A 24363-nucleotide genomic window follows, 5' to 3' on the forward strand; every position below is an offset into this window, starting at 1 on the left:
AAAAAAGAACCCATCAACTCATTCCGTCTCGAATTTTTGCATTTATACGAACAAAAACCGAACTTCTTTTATTGTGTCCTTCAGCTTTTTCTGACCGAAAACACAATTCCCGAATAAAAACAAAAAACATCAATGCAATTTTTAGTTAAAAAACTTTGATGCTGCGAGACCGCAACAGATACAAATACAAAATGCAAAAATAAGTGCAAAACGAACTCGAATTTTCAGACAGAAACTTATCGATTTCTGCGTTGGCAGTGTGGGAAAAGCTTTTAATGGTCTAAAAACGCATTTTGATGGGTTGTCAGTTTGGCTTTTTTCGTTGCGGTAATTGAATGCACTCGTTTCCCGTCAAATGCAATTTGACAGACAAAAGAGCCCGAAATATGCCAAAAACTTCGGAAAGTGTAAACATATTTTGACGAATTACTTGATCGAATGCCTGTGGAGTGATGTGCCCCTCTAATCTTTGGATTTCATAGAATTCGCCATGCATTTTCGATGGTTTATTTAGTTTATTTGAGCATGACATGGAAACCCGTATAGTTTGCACCACGTTGACTCAGTGAAAAACCCGTTTCGGTCGCTTGATTTTGCGGCATGCGGCTAATTGTCTTTCAACCCCCACGCAAACGGTTTTATTTTCGGTTTTTGTTTAGCTTTTTTTCAGCCTTCATTTCTTGTTCCAGAAACTAGTTCGGCGAACAGCTGTTTTTCTTCCCATAATCGGAGCGATTTTGTCTGTTTTGCGAGCTAGTCAGGGGCGTAGTCAAAGATACGGCGGTGGCAAATGTAAAATATAGTTTGAGTGCTACAGGTAAGCCCCTGAATATCTGACTAATGGTCTTGATTGGCTGGAAATCCAACCATATTTGGCTTGAGTATTTAATTGTCATTTTGTGTCGTGGCTTTTGTTTTGAAATAACGAGTATATGGCCTTAATTGGGCTCATATGCTCATATAGTTAAATTCAAACTACCACATATTCTTAATTCATATGTAATTTTTGTAATTATTTCACCAACTGATTTCATTTCATCAATCAATCCTGCAAAATGAATTTCTTTTTGAATTTTGTGCTCATTTTACAACATTTCAACTCATGTTCAGTGAGCAATTTTACCATTTCATTTCGATGAAGAATGAAGTTTGCAGCGAATATTCCCCCACCACAACCAATACGTCAGTGTTTTCCCCTCGGAATGCAGCACCCGCGTCAACAATTGGGCAATCCTTCAAGCGGAAACAATTTCAAATGCATCTTGAGCTTGCATTGAAACAATTTCTCACGATTTTGCCATTTGGGAGCTTCTGTTTCGCCTCGGCTCATAAATGTTGCATTAACCGAAGAATATAAAACATCTGGCAGAGTTGGCTTTATTTAAGCTGAAGTTTAAATGTTTTGCTTGCATTATTGAGCAGTTTTGTGCAGCAGCTGGTTGATGCAACTGAAAAGGGGGAACAAATAAAACCAAGGAATGCCACTCGAGTTGCAAGTTGTCTGCCAAGGCCATTACAACAACCCACTAACTGTAGTCGCTAGTTGCTGGACTTGTCTGGTCTTAGCTGCTTGTCAGCGAACTGATACTTGCAGCTTAACTATCGTTAATTGCCGCACGAGCTGCCGCTTGTGTTGCCTCGTTTTAATTATACCCAGTTTTGTGTCTGTAACTCACAGTCGCTCCTTCTAAACTGCTTCATTCGCCGGCCATAAAAGTTATGAAGTTATAAGACGTTGCACAACAGAAATTAAGTACCTACACGCTAAACAATAAAACTAGACTTCAGTTGAAGAGCAGTCAAATTATATAGTCCCCCTAATAAAACGTAGGAAAATAAAGCCAGTAGTATCTTTCTGTTTAGTTTAGTACGAACTAAACTATTTACGAACAGAGATCGTGTACAAAATCCTTTTTAATATAATGTAGGACTTGCTTGTACTTATTTTTTTCGAGTGCAGCTTATAGTTACAGCGCTTCCTCTTCAGCTTTTGTTGAGTGCATTCCATAGATCAGAATTGCAGAGACCGGAATCACACACACATATATCACTTATGTTTACTTGCAACGATCGAGATTTCTTTGTGATCTTTTCTGCCTTTTGAGCTGTGGATAACATGGAGTGATTCATTGGCTTCATCTTTCTTGAGTTCGAGTTCTTTGAGGATGTCTGTAAAGTGGTTTTACGATAAGAAAACATGTTCGTAGTTGTAGCCACTTGAAATACAGGGATTAGTTGTAATAAATTCATTCATCAGAAATGTAAGTCGTATTCGCACGAAATAAAAACATCAAATTTCACAACGACAACCACTTAAATCTGGCCACCTCGACTTAGATAAAACTACAAACACCTCTTGCCTCAAGTGAAAAATCCTCAACTTATTTAACCAACAATTGTGACACTTATTCCTCCGCCCACTTCCGCTCCTATGAAATAGAGGATAACTTTGCTCGACTGAAGTGAGATTCTTGAGATAACTCGAGGCTCCTTTGCTCCTTTTTGGTGTAAATATTTTATGGCGTCGAATGTCCGACTTTGACACTTGGTTGTCGGCTATATCGTCGCCATCGCATCATCATCGTCGTCGTCGTAGTCGTCGTCTCTATTTCTTTGTGCCAGTGATACAGTTCTCTACAGTGTTTTACCTCGCTCTTTGCCATGTTTTTCTCGTTTTTGCAGGCTTGTCATAATCCTTTCTGATAGCATTTTATGTCGCAAGCCATGGCCAAACACACTCGACGTTGTCTATGGCTTTAACCCTTGACTGGTGTCCGTCTATCTGGCCGCCAGTCGCAGCCACTTGATAACTTTACACTTGAGCTCACTGTCGCTGCTATTTTCAGACCTACTCAATGGAAAAAAAAAATGGGAAAAATAACCGAGAAAAATGTATATAAAAGATTCAGCAGCCGAAGACGAAGCGCGATAAGCAGCTAATGGTCGCCGACTGTTGATGCTTCCTCCACCGTCTCGCTTTTATCTCCCGGAACTCCACACCCACCCTCTACATGGTATCTCCGCCACTCACTTCCCAGGTCTTTTCAATGCCCTCAGAACAACTAAACTGGACTCTGCCCGCATATGTGCTGCTGACACAGTGATAACTGCTTTGAGTGGATCTATAGTCCCATGAATCATGGAAATGCGGGTCGTAAGCTTTAAATTGATTTGAGAGCGGCTTAGATGTGATTAAAAATCAATTAAAAACAGATTTACTGTTAAAATAGTTACTATCTCTTCACATTTAAGTTAAACACTCTATTAACAAGTTTTTAGCCTCTTTGAACCTTGACTAATTGGTATTGAAACTACGCTTACTGGTCAGTTTATTTATATCCAGTAATCACTGTACCAGCGCAGTCCATTCAAGTGCCACTGAGCAGATTCCGCTATCAGAACACGCATCGTTTCTCGCTTTTCGTCTCGCTTTCCCATCGCCTTTCAGCATTGTATTTACGCTCTGATTTGTGAAGAGCAAGAAACGCTACAGATGCCATCTGCCCCGCCCACCGACCACCGCCCTCACTCCGGCAACTTCCCGCCCCAAACTTATCTAAAGATTTGAAGTACGTATATGTAGACAAATCCGCTTTGGTGGCCCGTTTAATATGTCATGTCATTGATATGAAAACCCTCTTTCACTTGGTTTCAGTTTTATTTTCCGGCATGTGAGCTGATCTCCGCGACGGCCACACGTCGTATGAGTAATCACGCACATGACCTTTCGCTCGCTTAAGCACATTTAATGCAACGCCCCCCACCCCCACTAAATGTTGCACTATTAAATAAGTTATATGAGAAAATACTCATACATGTTGCCAGCGCAAAATCCATAAACCGGAAGATTTTTTTACGCCCTCAGCGCGTTGAAAAGAAATTTATGCGGGTATTTTCTGTGTTTTATTACACGAATTCCTGAATTTCTGAGTAATTTAGTGAGGCCTCTGCCGTGGAGGGTTTTCCTCGATTTTTCCGTGCTTATGTTTGTGACATTGATGAGTGGCACTGAGCACTGAACTGTGTTTGGGGTTAATGGTTCAACATTGCAAAGGGGTTAAAGGTTTTGAAAAAAATGTATTTAAATTTATATTACGTTTTGTTCTCGTACATATTTATTATGAAATACTGAAATGTAGTATGTTACCTAATAGCAGTAAAATTAAATACAGACTCTGCCGACTGATAAGCAGACAACTAGAAGCACTTAAAATGCACCTGGCACTCCCTGAGTTGCATTACATTGCATTACAAACATTCGGTTTGTTCCACTTCTGTCAATTATGTGTGTTTATCTTTTTCACCGATTCCCAACACACATTTTCCAATTTCAAACAGCTTAACCCCTTGGGACACCGTGCCCGGGATTATTCTGCATGTTCGCCGACTATCATTGACTGTCCATAAACATTTCTGCCCGTTCCATTTTATTATTTTACTCTCTGCCGGTGACAGGCGTTTCGTACATGTTCGATAATTTGTTTTTAAACGGCTCATTGTTGCTGGTGTTGCTGCTGTTTCGACTCTTGTCGAATGGGCCCATTACAGGTACATGTGTTGTCTGGAGCTGAAGAAAAAACCGAATCTTTTTTTATATGCCAGGCCAAGCGTCAACGTTGCCTGGAAAACGTGCCTTGAATGCGAGCAGGTTTTTTTCCCTTTATTTTCTTTGGAGGCTCACCGCCCATAATAAAAGTATTTTAAGTGAAATTCACAGCCTTCCGACGTAAATCGTAAAAATTCTGTTTTCAACGCGGCTTTTACTATTTCGTTGTTTGGTTTCTTTGGCGGTTGTGTACTGGTCTGCTGTTTGGCAACGCGGGTAGAATTCAATTAGGCTGAAATAGTTTGGAAGGCAATTTGCAATTAGCTACAGAGAAAAAAATGTTAAGCTATTAAACAAAATAACACATTTTGCATGGTATAAATCAGTTTATGTAGAGCCTCTCTCCGCGCTTCTCATAATACCGAGCTTACCTTTAATTTTATTATACAAATTTATTTAAATAAATATTTATCAGTGTAACTACCAAGCTTGCCGCCAGCTCGTCTGGTTCTCATTTTTTTGCTGCACAACTTTATTTTTGGCATCTTTAGCTCGTTCTTCACTCGTTCAATGACTCTAATTCTGTAGTGAATGTCAAGGGATCCTCCCTTCGCCGCTCCGTTCTTTTGCCATTTCCTAATGCAGTTTTCAATTTGCCATTTCTGCTGATGCTGTTCGTGCCTTTGTTTATTGTTTATCTATGCCGCTGCATTTTTTCTCCCTGTTGTATTGTTTATTTTCGGTGGCTTACGCTGACGTCAAACAACGTTCACGACATTTGCGATCGGAAGACTCTAACACGTCCGTGCTCTTTGCTTCCACCATGGGTTTCCCTTTCCGATTATTATGTTTTTTGCATGCAAAGTGCAATGCCAACAGCAGCAGAAAAAGCAGAAGCCGTAGCCTCAGCGATAAACACAGCCAGACTAGACACCGCATAAACAAGGAAAATACCAAAAATTGGTAGGGGGTGGCCACAAAAGGCTTTTTGCATTTTAATAGAAATGTTCTGGCGTCTTGCGCGCCGACGAAGACTCAAGCTCAACCCATGGCCCTTTTTTCGGCGGTGGATATGAGTATTTGAGGGGGGCACACTACATGGCTTATGGGTGCATTGAATTTGAAATAAAACAATTGAAAACTGTATTCACAAGCTTTCCTGCAATGTATTTTCAATTTAATATATACATTAAGAGAAAAGAGTAAGGGACGGCTTCCAATCTATAAGTTCATCCACACCTGTGCGTTTCTAAAGAACTGCCTCTCTCCGCGCCTTTCACACCGCCTAGCTTACCTTTCAGCCACAATATGTGTGCTCTATATGTGCTCTTCGCAAAATTATTCCCACTTTAATCAGAACTCATAGAATTCAATGCTCGGTTGGCAGAGAGTATTCTGCAAATTTCTATGTTATGCTACACGGTCCCACCGCTAACCCCTTTTATGTGCTCATCATCGATTGTTGTCTGACTTTTAGCCATTTGTGGTGGCGCGAGCCTTAACCCGTGCTCTCCGCTGTTTGGTGGCGCGTGACTTTGAAAATCTGCTTTCACATATAGATTTCCATGCCGTGGCATATCTCACAGACTTATGCCTGTCAATGCAATGCAGACACTGTGCAGACCGACAAAATAACAAAATATTATGCTACGTGATTTGGTCGGCGTTTGGCTCGAATCCCGATTCCCGATTCCTGATTTCTGATTGCATTTCTGCAATTGTGAAATATTTCTGCCGCATTGATTGCGTGGGCGAATAAAGCTGGATATGGAAATGTGGAGTTGAGGGGACCGGGAGACCGGGGCCAGTTCTCCAAATTGGTTGCCATTTGGTTGTTGCTCCGTGAAATCCACTTGAGCGCTGCCTGCTTGAGTTGGGGACGTCGACGCCCACTTGCTGCCACAAAAAGCGTAAACATTTAATTTCCATGTGCCACGGGGAGCGAAACAAATGCAAAATAAACCAAGTGTTAAATATTTGACATGGGGCACATGACAACAGGAGGCGAGATTGCAGAGGAGTGGCCGCCACTCACGTCTAGAATTTCTTCTTCAGCCTAAGGCTAGCAACTTTGCTGCATTTCCTGACAGCTCCGACTGTCGGCATTTACCCCACAAATCTGGCCAAAAAGCCCACCCAGCTGCACAGTGGTCTGGAAAAAGGGAAAACGAATTTGATTCGAACTCAATTCGGAATACAAATAACAAATTTTAGGAACCTATATTTGCATGAACTTTTGTAGGGAGCCTCTCTCTGCGCCTATCAAAAAGTTGTGCTAGTAGAAAGCACTCATATATTTTTCTTTTCGATAAAGTAATCTGTAAAATATTATTATTTTATGTATACATTATGTATCTTAACATTTCATTTAACAAGACTAACCATTTCAGTTCAATTTTGCATATTCCTGAAAGCACTGTGCTCTTTTGGCCGTGTCATGTGCTTCGCTAATGACTTTTGCTTGCTGGGCAGGTCGCCTCCTCGTCATCAAGGGGCTTTCCCGGTCTTCAGGAAAATGTCAGTGTCGGCGCCCTCGCACTTCATTATTTTGAGTTTCCCAGCGCTCTCACTCTGCCATAATTTCTCCTTTCTTTTCACTTAAACTGGTTCAAGGTGTTGACTCTGTGCATGTGTGCTCACAACAAATGTGGCACCTGCATCGAGGTAATGGCTTCCTTGTACTCTTCCTTCCATCAACCTTCAGCCCAACGCGCCCGTGTTTTCCCCTTCTCGTTTATTGTCTGTCATGTGGCCGTAAAATGATTTCCTTCTTAGCCAGAGTTTTCTGCGCGCTTTCGCCCTGGAAATTCTTTTCCATATCTTTGCACTTGACACTCTTGAGTCGGCTGCACAGTTTCGCAGGCACAGTTTTAATTACAGTTTTGCTGAAACTGATCCAAACGGCAGCAGACATTCCTCTAGACATTCGTGTTCTGTTCATTGTTCCAGTTTGTTGTTTGGTCTGTCGCTCAGCCCCGCCCACAATTTACAGCTTTTGGCTATTGTCTCGCTTGTTAGGGTCTGGCCGGCATTTTTCTTTTATTTCCCTTTTTATATATATATACATGTATATATTTGTTCCTTTTTCACATATTATTGTGTGTTTCCTCTGGTGGAAATGTTTGCTTGGCTGGCTGCCTGGCTCAAGAAGAGCAAAACATACACTTGGAGTGGGAAAAGCTGTTCAAAAAGTCAAAAGTGGACGGGGGGTAATAATAAACCACGAAAGGCGCATACCAAGCGTCTACAATTACCGTTGTACATATAAATCTTGAGTGGGTGAAAACAGAAACAGAGCAGGAAAGGCCGAGAAACATATTCCAATAAATTGTTAGAAGGACGTGGAGCCCAGGCAAATTGAAAATTATTTTCCATTATTTTTTACATTTACTCTGACCAAGGGTCAGTTCTTTTCTAACCAGAAAATGTTTGATGCTTTCGCAGGAAAGTTGCGAACAATGCTAATTCAAATTTACTACCCGTTTGTGCGGAAAGAGCAAACAGAAGCCGTTCTCTGCGCTTCTCATTAAGTTAAGGTAATTTACTACGCATTTTTGTAGCAGCTCATTTCCCTAAGGTTCTTAAAAACTAATCTGAACTTAATACATTTGCGTGAAGGAAGGCAACGTGTTTTTCAATTAGTAAACCTGAGCCCAACCATGACTCAACTTTCATTTAAGGAAACTACTTCAATTAGCAACTTGTCCGATTGTTCTGGGAAAAAGTTATCGTTTCCATTAGCAGGAATGCCATGGGTTTATTTACAAGTAAATAAACAAATGATTGCATGCAAATGAAGTGCACTGCGTTGGTGATCAAAAGAATGAGGCCTTGCAGTCAAATCCCCCAGCAATCGCTGAGAAAATACAAAAATTTGTCTTCGCCCTGAGATTTCTGTGTCGTCTGCATATCGATGAAGTTGGGCGGAGAAGTCATCACGTCGATGCTGATGACAAACCAGATGGCGGTGGCAAATATTGACAATGGCCCAACAACCAGGGGCAAAAACTCTTTTCTGCGGTTAACCAACCCGACCGCCAAGCACTTGACTGACTTTGGTTGCAAATTATTATTTTTATTTTTATTGTTATTATTGTTGTTGACTCTCCTCCATCTCCGTCTCACGGCTGTCGCTCAATTTGCATTTGGCCAGGTGGAGGAGCGGTGGCACAGGACTTGCATTTCAATGACAATATTTCCTTTCGCCATCTTCCGATTGCCTCGAGTCCAATGCTCTCCGGTCGCCAGAGATGTCCGGCGATATGGGAATCAAATTTGCAATTTAATTCGTTATAGGTAAGGAAGTATGAAATAGGTTTATGGACACAATATGATGTGATTATATTTACTAATGTGACTCCAATGGGAGTCAGGCTCTTCAGAAATTATGGTATTTAAAACGGATACATTCACCACGACTAAATGGGCGGAGCTTCAGTTTTATTATAACATATCTACTTGAAAACCAACTCTAAAACTATTTAATATGCCGTTGATACTTTTGCAAACTCTTTGCCAACTCGCTCATCTCTGGCTGGCAATTTGCCTTTGGTTAGTTGCTTGGCTGGCGTTTCATTTTGATTTGATTACATTAGTTGCAAGTCCCAAGCTCCGCTTTCCACCTCAGGGATATCCATTTTAAAGTTCATTTACCCACCTCATCTCGTCCTGCCTTTTGGCCTCCGGTCGAATGGCTACACTTCCGTCTTAGTTATTTACCCAAGTGCGGGGATTTCTAGTTCGTTTGTCATTCAGACTCCTCCGACTTTTCGTTTTTCCCATCCATCCGCAGTTTTCAAAAAGTTGATTTGCTCCTTGGACAAGTTTCCTCATTTCTAGTACAATTTTTTGTGTGCTGCACTTGTTTTGGCTTTTACAGGAAATTTGCAAGTCATAAACAAGTTTTTGCTTTTTATTTTACTTGTGTGTGCCGGCTCCTTTTGGATTACTTCCCTTTTTGGGCATATTTTTTAAGGTTTTTGTTTTAGTGCGCCGCAATGGAGTCGTAAATTTGGAAATTACTTGAAAAAAGTTCTGCAAACTTTTTGGCTTATTAAAAACTGAAGTTCGTTGCGGAACTAGTTGCTGGCCAAATGATAAATAATTCTATAACTTCGAATACTCTCTAGATTCTCTTCTAGAATTTAGAAGTTTAATAAAAATCCAAAGGTAGGGATTATACATTAAATATTTTATTGACTTTCTTTTTCAAAATCCAAACTCTGATTTACACTGATTGCCAAACTTTCCAACCTCAAATAGATTTTTTACCATTTTTTCCGTGTTTTGGTATTTCTGTGTGTGCCGTAACTCATTTGACTGAAAGCTTTTCGGTGTTTCGCCAGTTATTCTCGAATGTCCTTGAGTGTTGCCACAAAAAAGCGTAAAACAAAGAACCAGACAAGCCAAAGCGAAAAGTTGTTATAGCCATCAATCAAAGTTGGTCAAAAAAAAAAAAAGAAGGGAGGTGAGAGGCTCTAGTGGGCCAACATCTTGTTTCCTTCGCCTGCAGAAGAGGCGGCATATCGTTCAATGTCATCAGGACAGGTGTTGTCAGTGGGTTAAATTGGAGGTGTGCAAAGTTGGAAAGCAAACATTTGTTGTGGCTGAAATTAGCATATGAGTCATACTCTGGCTGGCTTCGTTTGCCAGGCCATTAATAAAAAACAGTAAAAAACATTTGGGCGCCCTAGCAAATATCACTTAAAAATTATGAAGAGAGTGCGCTGAATTATTATTATTTGCCAGTGAAATATTTGCAGTTCACACGGCAAAAAAATGTCAAAGCATTATTTAAATAACTATTATTTAACTTTTATTTAAATAGAATCGTAGTACAACTGCTGAGTGAGAAGTTTCTAGCATAATATTTTCTTTACATTAACAAGATTTTTCTTTTTAATATCAATGATTTTTCCAGGTGTGTAAAGACGATTTGAGGGCTTGTTTTGCTGGCAATTAGCGTAGAAGTGCCGGAGCAAGCAAGTCCTGGCAATCGTCCTTTCTGGCCACTCGTAAATTGTCATTCGCAAACATTGCACATACGCTCAGTTGAACTTTACAGTTGGATCTGTTCAGCTTCTGTTCTTTTCTGGCGTGCTGATTTTCAGTTTTCCCTGGGATACTTTTTTTGCAGCCCATTTTCGAGTTGACAATTTGAATAAAAGCCCGGCTGGGTGTGCAGTGAGCATGTGCTCTTTGCTAGCAACTCTGGCGATTTGTATTTGTGTCTGCCTCCTCTGATGCATTGTCAGGACATTATTTATAGCACTTTGACTAGCTCTAATGGATTGCAGATGAGGCTTTAACTTCATAAGTCTGGACTTACCAGGCTTTAATAGCTTAACTATTTACAGAAGAGTCAATATTTTTGGATGTTGGCTTTAATTTCTGTGATCTTAACTAGTTCCTATCACATAATTCACAAACTAAATAGAGTGTAGCCCCCTTTCCACTTGACATGTTGGCTTGCCTTAAGCCTTTCCATTAGAGCACTGCATCTTGTGCATTTTCATAATTTTCTTTTTGTTGGCTTTTCATCTTTTCATTTCGTTCGCTGCAATGCAAGCACACTCATTTCTGAGCTCGTTATGCACAAGAAAAATACGCAAGAGGAAAACTTGATTTGTCAACTTCTTCGCCCAACAATGCCTGGTCTTTTTTGCAGTCCGTGTGTTTTGTATCTTAAGCCAAACAATGTCAACATTTTTGCCTGACATTTTGCCAACGAATTTTCCTTACTATTTTGCCCCATGAATTTTCTTTATCATTTTGTTCATTCGTATGACATAACTGGAATGTTTTCGCTGTCATTTGATAATATTTTCTTCGCCTTGAAGTTATTTCCATGAGCGTGGGAATTTCGATTTGTTGTGGCATGTGTTTTGTGTGTCCTGGAAACCTGTAATTGAATTGCTGGAAATTATCGATTGTCTGTGCAATGTCGTAAAACCCTTACATCTGCCCTTTGCCCTTTGCACTTGGCGCCTTTCTCGCACTCTCTGCATTTTAAAGCAAATCTCTGGGAGAATCTTGTCTAACCCGCATGTAACTGTCAACTTTGCTCGGGGGCAACTTTGCCTTTGGCCTTCAAGGTGCCTCTTCACCGAAAGCCACCCCCTAGTCTTCTCACCCACCCTTTTGTCTCTCGTAGAGGAAAACTTTGTCAAACGACTTTCGCATGCATTTTTAATGCAAAGGCCAGCTAGAAACGCAAAAAAGTTGAGGCAAACAAGTTTAAACTAACTGCCTGGGTGGCAGGCTCTTTTTTTTTTTGTTGTGGGGTGGCAGGTGAGTGGGCGAAAAGGGGGTGTTAAGTGGGTGATGGGGTGGCTTCATATTCGCTGACGCAATGCGACAGCAGCAAAGTGTACAAAAAATGGGTTACACATGCCCGGCCAGGGTGAACCCTTCTCCCTTCCGTTGACCAGCGGCCAAAAAAGAGCTGTATGCCGGGAAATTGAATTACTTTGCTTGTGCACACGCCCACTTTCCACACCTCCCACCGTTTTGCGTCCTCCCCATTGAAACTCACATGCACAAAATAATCGTTTCCGCTTGACTTTACCCCAATTATGTCAAATCAAATTGTTCACTCTCAGGCCGGCCACCGGAAAATTCAATGCAAAGAATAAACGCTTAACCCTTCAATGACCCCACAAAATGTGACCGAAAATCAAGAAGAATTCCAATCAAAATAATTCCCAGCGGGCAGAAATCAATAAGGGTGCTTTTAGAGATGATGTACCTTTGGTTTATAACTAATTGCACACAACGAAATTGTATATTTCATAGCCACTCATATTCAGCTTATATTTCTCAGTGCACTTCGTTGCCTTTAAATTCATAGGGTAATTGAAACATTAACTTTGGCAAAACGGCAGCCCATTTTTTGTTGCAGATTTAAATTCATTTGGGCAGGGAGGCGGGCGAGGAGTTGGAGTGGAGTTCTTAAAGCGGAGTTCCGAGGAAGTGGCCTCGGGGATTGGGACATGAGCAACTGCAAAGAGCTGGGGCGACAACATCCGCATCGTCATCATCAGCGGCCTCAAAGGAAGCACTCAATTTATGCAAATCGCATGTAAATCTGTTTGAAAGCCCGCGTTTGCTGAAAGGGCAGGAGAAATGCAAGCCAAATTGTTTGCCATGAGAGGATGCCACTGAAGGATGTTTAATACACAAACTTGAAAAGTGTGAATATCGTGCGTTAAACGCGAACTTACAGTTTGAAGACGACTGAAGAGAATTGCCAATAAAATGGAAATGCGAAATCTAATAAAAGAAAAGCTGCGAAAGAGACATATGTAAATAGATAATGGCCCGGCTATAAAAAATAATGAACCAAGACGTGAGCACAAGTTGCGTTGTTTTCGGGGGAGTGAAAAGACAAGAAATCAGGGCATCAAAGCTGAAAATGAGAAAATGCCAAAGGAAATATCTTCTAAATTGAGAATCGATGGAAAGGCATTTAAGCTGCTAAAACAAGCAGAAAAAAGAATGAAAGCATAGTTCAAGTTCGTTAAATCTTTTCGGGTTTAAGGGTAGGCCTTAAGAGACTGGAATAAAGTTGTCTGAATTACGGATCTTGTAGATGAATTTAATTATTTTCAATGTCTGAAATGTAATATAGGAAGTTTAACATTGTTTAGAATATTAAAGTTCTTCCACCTTTAAGGAATAACCCTAGGCCATTCCCACACCCACATCATTCTTCAAAATCCTTTTTAGGGCTGACTGCATTTGAAGTGCAGTAGGTAACAAACAGGTTGCAAAGAATAAAAAAGCTGGGCGAAAATAAAATGGCAAAAGGGGCAGCAATGGTGCAATCGTGCAACAAGGACTCCCTCGATAACCGGGCCTCTCGTCGTTTTTCGGTGGCCTCAGGTGATGGCATTTTCCACCCCCTTAACCCACGTTGCCCCCATGCCGCTAATGGAGTTGGCTGCTGCTTCGTTTGAGCTCAAAGTGCAGACACGTGCCACGCCGGGCTTTTTATCCCAGTCCACGGATCATGGGCCCACATTCGCACAGTCGCTGCGAAAATATTGCCCCCACCATGACAGTTGTCGTCGCCTTCTCCATTTCGCATTCGCTTGGTTGTAGCATTTTCGGTGGTTCAGTGGACCAGTGGCGAACGCACCGTGACGGATTTGCATGGCCACCAAAACCTGAAACCACTCACCACCCCAAAGCACCCACCCCACACATACATCACTCAAAATGGGCATAACAAAATGCACTCAAATCAAATATATGTATATATATATATATATTCAGCATTATTTTAAAGAAAAATTTGTTAATAGTTACCATACCATATAGGTAAAAGAAATTGTAAAAAAAAATTCTTACATTTTATTTTTTATTTTGATAACTTTATGGCACTTCCCACTTATTTTTCCCAGTGTTGTAAATAGCAACCCCCTTTTTGGGAGTTTTCTTCGCTGCTATCACAAGCTGCCACACGTTGGCATTTGCAACATTCAACATTTTGTTGCCATGTTGCTTATCAGCCAGGCAGCACTGTTCCCGGGGGTGGTTTTGCATAATATCAGAATGGACAAGTTGGAGAGCTTTAGGAGGACCTGGAATCGATATGAGGGAACCCGTCTGCAGTTTGCGGTAGGCACATGACCAGCTCCAGAGGTGGACTTCCAGCCGGAGACCCACTCCGAGGCTCTTGAAAACAACCCAAACTCCAAACCAAAGTTAAATACTCGATAAGCGAGCTCGCCTGCCTTGTTTTCCTTTATTTGCCCTGTTTTTTCGCTTATGATTTATATAGAAAATTGCCGGGTTGCCAATGACAGCCATTGATGTGAATTCAGGGTGTGTTTTTGTACAACACTCCACTTCCACCAGAAATTGTCACCAAATATTGCTTCAGCGTATTTTGTTTCCCAGTTTTCCCATTTCCATTTATCCATTTGCATTTCTTTTTTCACTCTTGAGTTGTTTCTAATTTTAAACCAATTAAAGTTTTTCCAACTTGCAGCTTCCTAAAACCTGACAAGCTAATCCTCGGGTTAAAAGGCTTCGCGAGGGCCTGTGAAACAAATTAATATTTATTTTCATTAAAGCTGTCGAAAGTTTTAAATTTCATTTACCGAAACCGGGTACTCTTCTCGGTTTGCAGCTGGAAAGATTGGAAATTCAATTTCATTTTCTTTCGCTTCCTGGGCGGTCCCTATAGATTGACATGTTCAGGTGATGGAGGAAAGTTTCAGGAACAGATACAAACAGATTTTTGCCTCTTTTTTATGGGCTTTTGTCGGCTAATGAATACGGAAGTTTGGTTGGAGCGAAAAAGTAAAATACTTCCCTCAAAAGAGGTATAAAAAAGTTTTAAATATAGAAAAGTCTTTAAAAGATACAGTAAAATGCATAACTATAACTTCGGTCAATACTTTCCACTTACAAAACTTGATAGCCTCAGAAAGACAATATCTCTGCACCGATGAAAGGCACCATTCACATTGCGTGGCATAGAAAATGGTATACGATTTCCATTTAACACCTTCGTGAGCGAACCAGATAAACCTACCGGGGGCAGCTAGGTGTTAAGTGTCGAATTCATGGCTAACATTCACTTTTTCATGCGACTACTTTTTGTTCACGTGCCCTCAGCAAATGTGTTAAACTTAGCCAAATCGCATTAAATTTAATATAATTTTGTGATTATCAAATTTGCAACTCTCGCTCATCCAGCAGCATCATCATTATCATTATCGCCATCATTCGCTTTTGAATGCTACATCACGTTCGCCGCGCATTGTTGAATAATGAATAATCTGTCATGACAATTGTCAAGTCTTTCCCGACTCTGTGGGTGACATGGAAATTTAGCTGCAACAATTTTTTCCCGTCTTTCGCCGGCGTGTTGTAAATCAAATTTGCGACAGTTTTCCCCATTTCCTGCACACGCAAAAACAACAGAAAGTAATGCGGCAGCAAAAAAACAGAAACACATAAAAATCGTAACCAAATCATTAGCAGTTCATAAACAAAACGAATTTATTATAATTTGCATACTTAAGTTGATTGCGTGATTGTTTTGTGTGGCTTTTATGAGGGGCCTGATTGGTCAGTGTGTGTAAAACTGTGCACTATATTTACCTCGGTATTTAGCCTAATTATTCCAGCTATTTCGAAACTGTTATTGTCTTGTGTTACGGCTTAAGCATTTCCCAGAATTCGTTAAAGCAAGTTAAAGCTCTTCGGTGTCTTTTCCGAAGTAATTTTAAGAACGAACAGACATTTTTCACACTTTTGTATTAATGCATGCATGCCAGACAACTAGTTTAGTGTCAACATTGTATGAGTAATGAGGCTTAAGAGCAACTGAGCTGCAGGGAAAGAGACGGAAAGACTTCGCCGGAAAGAGGGATATATAGAGATGGATAGTCACTGGCAGAAGAAGCCTTTTGTTGCGCCACAAGCCAAGTCACCATCAGAAGCAGCCGGTATTTACACAGAAACAAAAACTTGTAAGAAAAATATAAAAATCAATGTTTATTCCTTAAAATTCCTACAATTAATAATACTTTTAAAAAATAAATTCAAAATATCTTAAACAATTTATTTAACTAATTTTGGAAGAAGAGAAAGGTGTCCGTTCTTATTTATTCGTGTGTAATCCAATTGCTTTCCTTGGGCTGCAGGATGTGCTCCTTGCATGTGTAATCAACATTAAACTGTATTTTGTAATCAACCCACACACACACACACACGTGCATATACGCGTACTTACGCACACACGTACACTCGGGAAAAAGTTTGACGGCTCAGCAAAAGCGGAAGTGAAAATGGCAAAGGACGAGTGAGAAAATGCCGCTTGCAGGTGTCGTTCCCTTTTTCCTTCCTTTGGATGGTACAAAAAAAAATCTGCAACTCATGCAAGATGCAAAGGTGAGGGGGTGAAATGCGGGTGTGAGGCTCAGAGCAAACACATTATAAAATCTATACACGCTCTGAGCGCACTTTTAACCCATTAACGCCCCCACAAAGCCAGCCTCAGTTTCAGGCGGCTGCTGGCTTAATGTTTGCCAGATGACGTGGCTGAAAGTTGTCCGAACCTGGGAGCACTGGGAGAAAAATACTACCATCTTCGGTTGCGATTTAGATCTTGAGAAATTCGATTAATCATGTTCATAACAATGAAATAATATTTACAATAATGTTAAAGCTCTAAAATTCCGTATTATTAAAGGAAACCTACCATTATATTTTACTACTTCGTTGTTTTCCATATACCACTGTAGTGTCCCCACTAGTCCCCAACTCCCGGAATTTGCCGTTCCTTCCTGAAGAAATAGTGTCAACTTGCGTTGGCGGCATTTTAATGCGAGCAGCCCTATCCCCGTTCTACCCCCATTTTTTAGGGATAGCCACCCCAAAGTATTAACACCTTAGTGCCCCGCCGCTTCAGGCTTTGCATTGTCTACTGTTTCCTGCATTTTTTGTTGTCCTATTTTTGTGCCCCACGAACACAAAACGTTTTATCGTCTGTGCATAATACATTTTGTCTAAGCTCAGTGGATGTTCTTATTTCCTAGCTGTTGCTGCGTATTCAACTTTGTTTTTCTTTTATATATATATATTCTTATGCAATATTTACATTTTCTTTTTCGGCTATGAAGTTATTGACATGTGGTAGGAAGTGCTGGCAGTATATTTTCCAAGACGCTGCATCCAAAAGCCTCTATCTCCGCCCTTTTCGCATTAGCCACACTTGGCTTAACTCGGTTTTTTCTACATTGAGTCAACCGGTGACTGATGTCGTTATGCAATCTATAGAAAAATAGCTATAGATGCCACATTGCAGTCTTTTCAGACATTTTCTTGTGTAACAGCTGCTCGTTCAGTGGCTCTCAAACTTTTGCCCCTTCCCCGCAAATCGCACAAAAGCTGGCTACACTTTTTTTCCATCATTTTTGCTGTTTTGAAACTTTGACCATATTTTCATTTTTTTTTTCTTTGCTGAGGGAGAAAAGACTGCACTCTCAGCTTGTCTCCCTTTGTAATTATTTTAAAAGCGCAACTTGTGCACGTAACGACATTTGTGGCAACCTAAAAAAAAGACAAAGAAAAGCCAAAGGAGTCAGCGATTGCCATTTTAAGAGAACATAAACAAAAGCATTCTGCTAAAGTTGTTTGGCGAAAAAAACTTGGTGTGGGCGAGTGCGTGACTGGGTGGCGCTGAAACTTGAGAACAGTGGGCTGAAATCTACACAAAAAAGCAAAAAAGCGAAGGGGAAGCATTTCAAGGACGATACAAGAAGCCCAAAACTTAATTAGATAAATTCCTTTTAATGATTCATGAATTTCGTGGAATGTTCAGCCATTGCTATTCATTAAAATTATTATTTGGAGTTGAAATATGTGTCCGCCCCCCTGATAAATGCACTTTTTTAATGGAGCGAGAAAGTCCTCATTCTTATATCTTCCGAAAGCAAAGTAATCTCATAAAGAATCTGCGCCTAGCGAAACTTTTCGGCGACGTTTGCCGTCTGCGCCAAGTCAAGTGGAGATGCCCTTTCCCCGATTTTCCGCCCCTTCCCTTTCCGGCTGCCAAGTTGCCCCCTAAACCAGGCCAAACACTTAGACACACCCCGCCTGAGCCGCCCACTTATCAAACTTCATATTTACAAACTCCAACCGAAATGATAGAGCAGGGTAAGAGAAAATATGCACATAAAAAAATGCTATTGATCAAATTTGTATGTAGTGCAATCAAATACTTCAAATTTTTAGATATATTGCTAAATAGCTTTTAATACATAATTATTACATTATATATTTATACAGCTAATTTATATTATACCTTTAGCCCGCTTTAGTCTAAGCAGATTATGAAAAACTTTTCCGTGTGCCCTGAAAGGGGTTGCCTTATATTTGGTAAAGTCAAGTGCACTATGGACTTGGAAATAGTGGAGTCGGGGAAATGGCAAGTTTGGAGTCTACACAAAAAAACTTCCGGCGCCGCGGGCCATTAGCTGAAGACCCTAGAGGCCACTTCAAGGCGCGGAGATACAGATAGGAGTGTATATATATATATATAAAGGGGAAGATAGGGCACTCGATTCGCAGCGAGATGGAGAAAAGTCAGCGACTTGATAATGATAATGAGTGAAAACGTTGATTATCCCTTGCTGGAAATGCTCCCCGCTGATTGTTATGCAAAGGAGCAAATTAAATTGCTGCAAAAATGTTATCCAAGGAAAAGCCATCCCCGTTCGCCTCACAATCCTTTCGAGCATATTTTGTGCATTTAAAATATGCGTAAGTGGGGGAAGTTTAAGTCAAGTTGAAGTTGAAGCTGAAGCCTTCAACAAATGAAATCCTGGAGCATGCTCATCTGCCAAGTTAACAGACAGTAAGGGAGCTATTATATTACTCATCCGACATTGGGAATAGTGTCTCAAGTAGAGCGGCAATTGTGTCTGCTGACTGCAAGAGTTTTCTTTGGTGCTACCCCCTTTTCGGGTATTGTGAACAATTTCAATTTGCCTCGAATGAAACTGGCTAAATATTTTCTTAATTATTTCCTGCTGACATTTGGATGACTTGAACACGAACGATGAGAGTCGCATTTAACACTCAATTACACTTGGGATATTTTCAATAATTTTCCATAACATTTCATCCTTGATTTTTTGGCAGAAGGAGAGACGTTCAGACAAATTGTTGTTCGCCATACAGCAATCTCTTTTGCAATTTGTTCACAGTTTTATTATGATTATCAAGCCGGCGAGAGCGCATTTCGTATTTATGAGTTTTAAATTAAATGCAATCTCGAGGATTGTTCTCTGCCTTCCGGCTCCTCAAATATTTATTGATTTTTGTCAAAAAGGCTCGGTTCCTCTTTTCTTATTTGTTATGGCAAAGGATAAGTTTGCCACAGGCCTCTGACAATTTTTGCAAAACGGTTTAGTGGCAAGGATGGGGAAATTTCAGACGAAACGAGGAGTTGGCAAGTGTGGAAAAGTTGGCCATATTGAGCCTTCAATTTGGCCATGTCCTGGCGCAATGTTTGGCTTAAATATTTTATTTGCCAATGGATATCCTTTTCAGACCCCAAATGTTGCGTGTTCAATTGACAGGAATTGGATGAAGTTCTTGTGGGTTAGGGGTTTCGTTCAAGGCGAACAGAAAATACTCTTCCAAAGATATTTAAGACTGCAAACTATAGAAAACCGAAGTAAAATCAATCATAAACATGGTGTATATCAATCTGTTGGATATTTTCATCCCATATGGGATTGCCGTCTTTGGCCTTTTTGTCCCAGTAATCCTTCCCATTTTACAGGGTATCTGCAGACGTTCAACAACAATGGAAGGAAAATATGTGTATTTTGCGCCTTTTCGATGTCGGGTATTTGAACCTTCTGCCAGTTGTTGTGTCGCCAAGTCCTCGCTCCTGGTAAATCCTTCTTATATAGCCGACGGGCCTGTCTGATTGTCTGGCTGTCTAACTCCGCATTACCCTCACTTCTTTCCGAAAAAGTCCTGGAGAAGTGTTAACTTGTTTGGCCAAGATTTACAAGTCGTCGTTGATTTCTTTTGCTCACCTTTTTCGGTGCCTCGGGCGCTGCCAACTAAACTCCAATTCAAATGCAGCTGACAAAAGCATAAATCGGTTTCTGGCAACTGACTTAAACTCACTTTGATGTGCGAATAGACGACGAGGTATGAAAGCCTGTTGTAAATTTCAATTTCTGTCAAAAAGAATCAACTTGAACGGAGACGACAGGACACCTTGGGAAAACCACTTAACCGCACTTAATGCCACAAACAATTTTACAATTTCAACTGTCTGCTGTCTGCGCTCCCCTACCAAAAATTCCCCACTTAAGTGCCTCGGTACATGGCTCTTTTTACAGTCATTAAAGTTAATTGTGTAGTGAAGAAAATCGTGTGGAAAGAGAGCAAATGGGAGCCACAACTATGACAACACAGGAAAAAATAAATACTAGAAGTAAATAATAATTAAATCTAATAGAAGTCTACACATCTCGTATAAATTATGTTGTATAGTTATTTTCTCCGTGTAACCAACCACATCTGGAATGGTTCAGCGGTTGACATTTCTGCGGTGTGCCACCAAAAACTGGTCTCCTTAAATCCTTAAAATCCATAAATTGCCACACGCCCCGTCTGCAGGAATTTTTCTTAATTAATAATAAGTTTTGAGAGCGTTGGCATGGCAACCTGCGCCCACCTTAGTTGATTACCCCCTCCAACTTATTTCCCCGACTTCCCCTTAACTTTGTGTAACTCAATGCCTTGGCTTTTCACTCGTTAATATTGTTGTTTTTCCAGGGCGTCTGTCTCGTTTTCGTTCCTTGTTGTTTTTGTTGGTGCGGCAGCGCTTCTATTAATTAAATTAAAAAGTTCACAGCCATCGTTGTCGTGAATGCCCCATCCATTCGCACTTCTCATCAGCTCATCAGCATGCAAACTATGCAAAAAAAAATAAAAAAATATTTAAATGGCTAGCAAAGCTAATCGAAATAGGTGGGGGTGATTCGCTTTGAAAGCGATAACTTTGTTATATTAAAATATAATATACTTTTGAAAGAATAAACGACTTTTAATGTTTCTCCTACCTTGGCGCATTCCATCGCCCTGCTGGCATCTTTCTTTTGTTCTCGAAATGCAAATCATTTAAACAATTAACCAACCCGTCTGGCCAACTGATTCAATTGAACTCGGCAGACTGATCAACCGAGAAGCCCCCGATGCCCCCCCCCAAATCCAGTAGTTTAAAGTTTAAACAGTTCATTGGACGCTGCTGTACTTGATTATGTATATTTATTTTTTATATTTATCCACCCGTTGTTTCCCTGTTTTTATTTTTACTTTTTGCACATTCTGCTCGACAATTATGCATTATTTACAAAAGTTAATTGCCGGCGCGCAACAGCATTGTTCAACAAGACCACGCCCACTTGGAGGAGGGCAATTAACAACATTATTGACTCTGTTCGCCGGCACATTGGGAAAATGGCTGGAAATGGGAAAGGGGAGGAGGAGGGGGGAAGGACCCACAAGCGGCACTTTGAAATGCTAATGAAATTGCCTTTTAAAGTTGAATCTGCAAGCTTAAAACTGAAAAAACCAAGAACAGAAAGAGAAACGAGCAGCTGAAAATGTCGTCCTCGGGCCCCCCATTTTTTTTGTGCTTAATTGATAAATTGATTAAATTGCAAAAAGCCTTAATTGCACAACCACATCAGTCACACAGAGTGCAATCCCTCGAAATTTAACATTTAATTTGACTCGGCAAATTGCATTGCCCGCTTCCATTGTCCCGATTCTGCGAAGGAAGCTTCGTTAATGCGATGTATTTTGTCAGCATTTGAAGTGTCACATCAGCTCGGGATGCCGGATTCCGGATTCCCCGTATTCAATTGGATTTGGATTTGGCTTTGTCTGCTCCTTTCGACTGCGGTGGCCAATTTGAAGGATAAATTACTGATTTCGTCTATTGTCTGCGTTGCTGCCTGCGTTAGTTACTACTGGTCAGCGTGGGTTTGAGTGGGGTCTAATCCGGAAAAGGCGATTTTGTAGTTGCAGAGAAAAAAAAATAGTTGGTATTTAACCAACAAAAGTCCTTATATTCATAGCAACAAATGTTGAAGTAGTTCTCTATTTTTCTATATTTTTCCAAGTGCATGCTCTATCGTCTAGTGGCAAACTTATCGCATAAACTCGTTTCAGTTTGAGTCCTAACCATTTGATTACCCGTCGGCTCGTCATAATCATCGAACGTTTTGCCACTATCCCTTTTTATGGCTTTCTAAGGTTCCCAATCCTTTGCCAGCTCAACACTCTCTGAGTTTTGGAAGTTTTCGGGCGCTTTTTAGGTTTTAGTACCCGTTAAGTCCTTTGGGGCGAAAGTAGAAACGAGTTTCATGCGCCTCAGGCATGATAGGTTTTGTTTCGCCTTCTCTTTCTAACCATATATCTCTGTTCCTTCTGACATGTTCCTCTCTCTCTCTCTTTGCTCAGATCCTTGCAAATTTATTGCATTTTCTCGATGAAGTTTTCCGCACTTTTTCTTCGTTTCTGCTGGCCTTTTTCTTTTTGTGGCTTTGCTTTGATTTAATTTGGCCGCTGCTGTTGTCTCTATCCTTTCGGTTAGCCCCATGTCTTTCTGTTTTTCCTGCGATGCTTGCAATTTGCGAGCTTTGTGCAATTGGCTTTTCTGGGGTCCTGCCAATGTCCAAGTTTTGTGTTCTCGCCATGTCCTGTCACTCATGCGTCAGCGGTATTTGTCGGGTGTCGGACTTTAAATCACCCGAGGTCTCTCTGCTTAGAGAACTTTTAAAGTTGAGATATCCTTTTGGCACTGGAGCCAACCTGACTGCCACATAATGCTCATTTCATCTTTTTGGCCTGGCAATCCGACCGAAAAGAGTGTGGTCCATAAATTCGGGGGAAGAACATAACCAGAGTTGATGTAATGCTGTGTGGCAACTTGGGTTTTGCGGTGGCGTTGCATAATGTGCATACAGTCATGGATGAAATGATAGAACAAAACGCATTGTAAAGAAAAATATGTTTCATTAGTGGCGTCAAAAGTGCTGCGATTTATTCCCCTTTCACATTATATCTCACTAGTTCTATATTTCTGAACGCAACTGTAGCATCCCCCGCCTTTCAAAAAATCAACCAACTCCCTTTTGGTTTCTACTTTATGGTGAACATATTTTATTGATTACATTCCCAGCTCCAACATTTCCAACTCCAACATTTCCAGCTCCGGCCACTTTTCCGGCGTGTGTTGGCACAACTTTATGAGATTTCTTTGCCCCAGACCATAGAATGATGATTTTGGGGCACTTCGCATTGCATTCTGGACACTCCGCCGTTGACTTGGCAAATAAATTGCTTATTTGTAGAGACGATTTGCGGTAATTTTGTGATTTGTGGTGGGTGACATCATTCATTTGGACAGGGGTGGAACTTCTGTGTTTCAGTCTCCCTTGGGTTGCATATTTATCCTGGCTATTAATTAAACATATTGGCCGCCTTGGCTCGCAGCTTATGCCTTGCCATAATTTATTTTTTCGGCTGCCAGATGATGGTCATTGATGGCCATTAGTGGGAAGTGCAAGAAATGAGGAATCGAAGCTTTTTTCGAGCTACTCTCTTTGTGTCGCCTCACTCGACTTGATTACAATTTATTGACTTTTGCCGGGCAAATCCTCTTGCTTTTTTCTTCGACTCCCTTTTTGGCGACTCTGGCACGCCCACTTGTATGCATATCGTTAGCAAATTGCAGGCTCACCAGGACGCCCGAAAAAAGGATTTGCATGTGTGTGCTGTGCTATGCTGGCGGTAAGCTAATATCCAACCAATTTCCGTTTGACTCGCTTCGCGTTTTCCTCTTTTTTCCGTCGAGGGGATGTTCAGACCAGGTAAACTTGGCCAACAGGGCCCTGCTGGTTCAGCCTTTTGTGTTTCCGTTTTAGAAATTGGAAGGCAGAAAGCGGCGCGTACCGCCTCTCCAGTGTCCTTCCTGATTTCAACCGTTTCGCGTCCTTTTTTTCGCCGCTGCCATATAAATTTGTACAAAAGCTTAGCCAATTTTTTCGCCTTTTGTTTGTCAGTAGCTTCGTCGTCGTCCTGAACTCATTTGCATATTCGGCACATTGAAAATACCCTCGATGTTTGCCCTGAACACCCATCCACAAACGCCTGACCATTTATCCCCATTCCATTCTTTATGAGCTGTGACTATTAATGGTGTTTGGTTTAAACCGCTCTTAAAGCTTAAATAACTAAACAAATATTATTTTCTTAGGCAAAGA

General features: G+C 40.8%; 1 protein-coding gene across 5 annotated transcripts in view; it reads left to right on the top strand.

The window, feature by feature from the left end:
- The window catches only part of LOC117141985 (cyclin-dependent kinase 14), an 87527-nt gene that overhangs the window by 37721 nt on the left and 25443 nt on the right, over positions 1-24363 (top strand). The window lies entirely within an intron of this gene.

Source organism: Drosophila mauritiana, chromosome 3L (genome assembly GCF_004382145.1).
Source record: "Drosophila mauritiana strain mau12 chromosome 3L, ASM438214v1, whole genome shotgun sequence".
NCBI lineage: Eukaryota > Metazoa > Arthropoda > Insecta > Diptera > Drosophilidae > Drosophila > Drosophila mauritiana.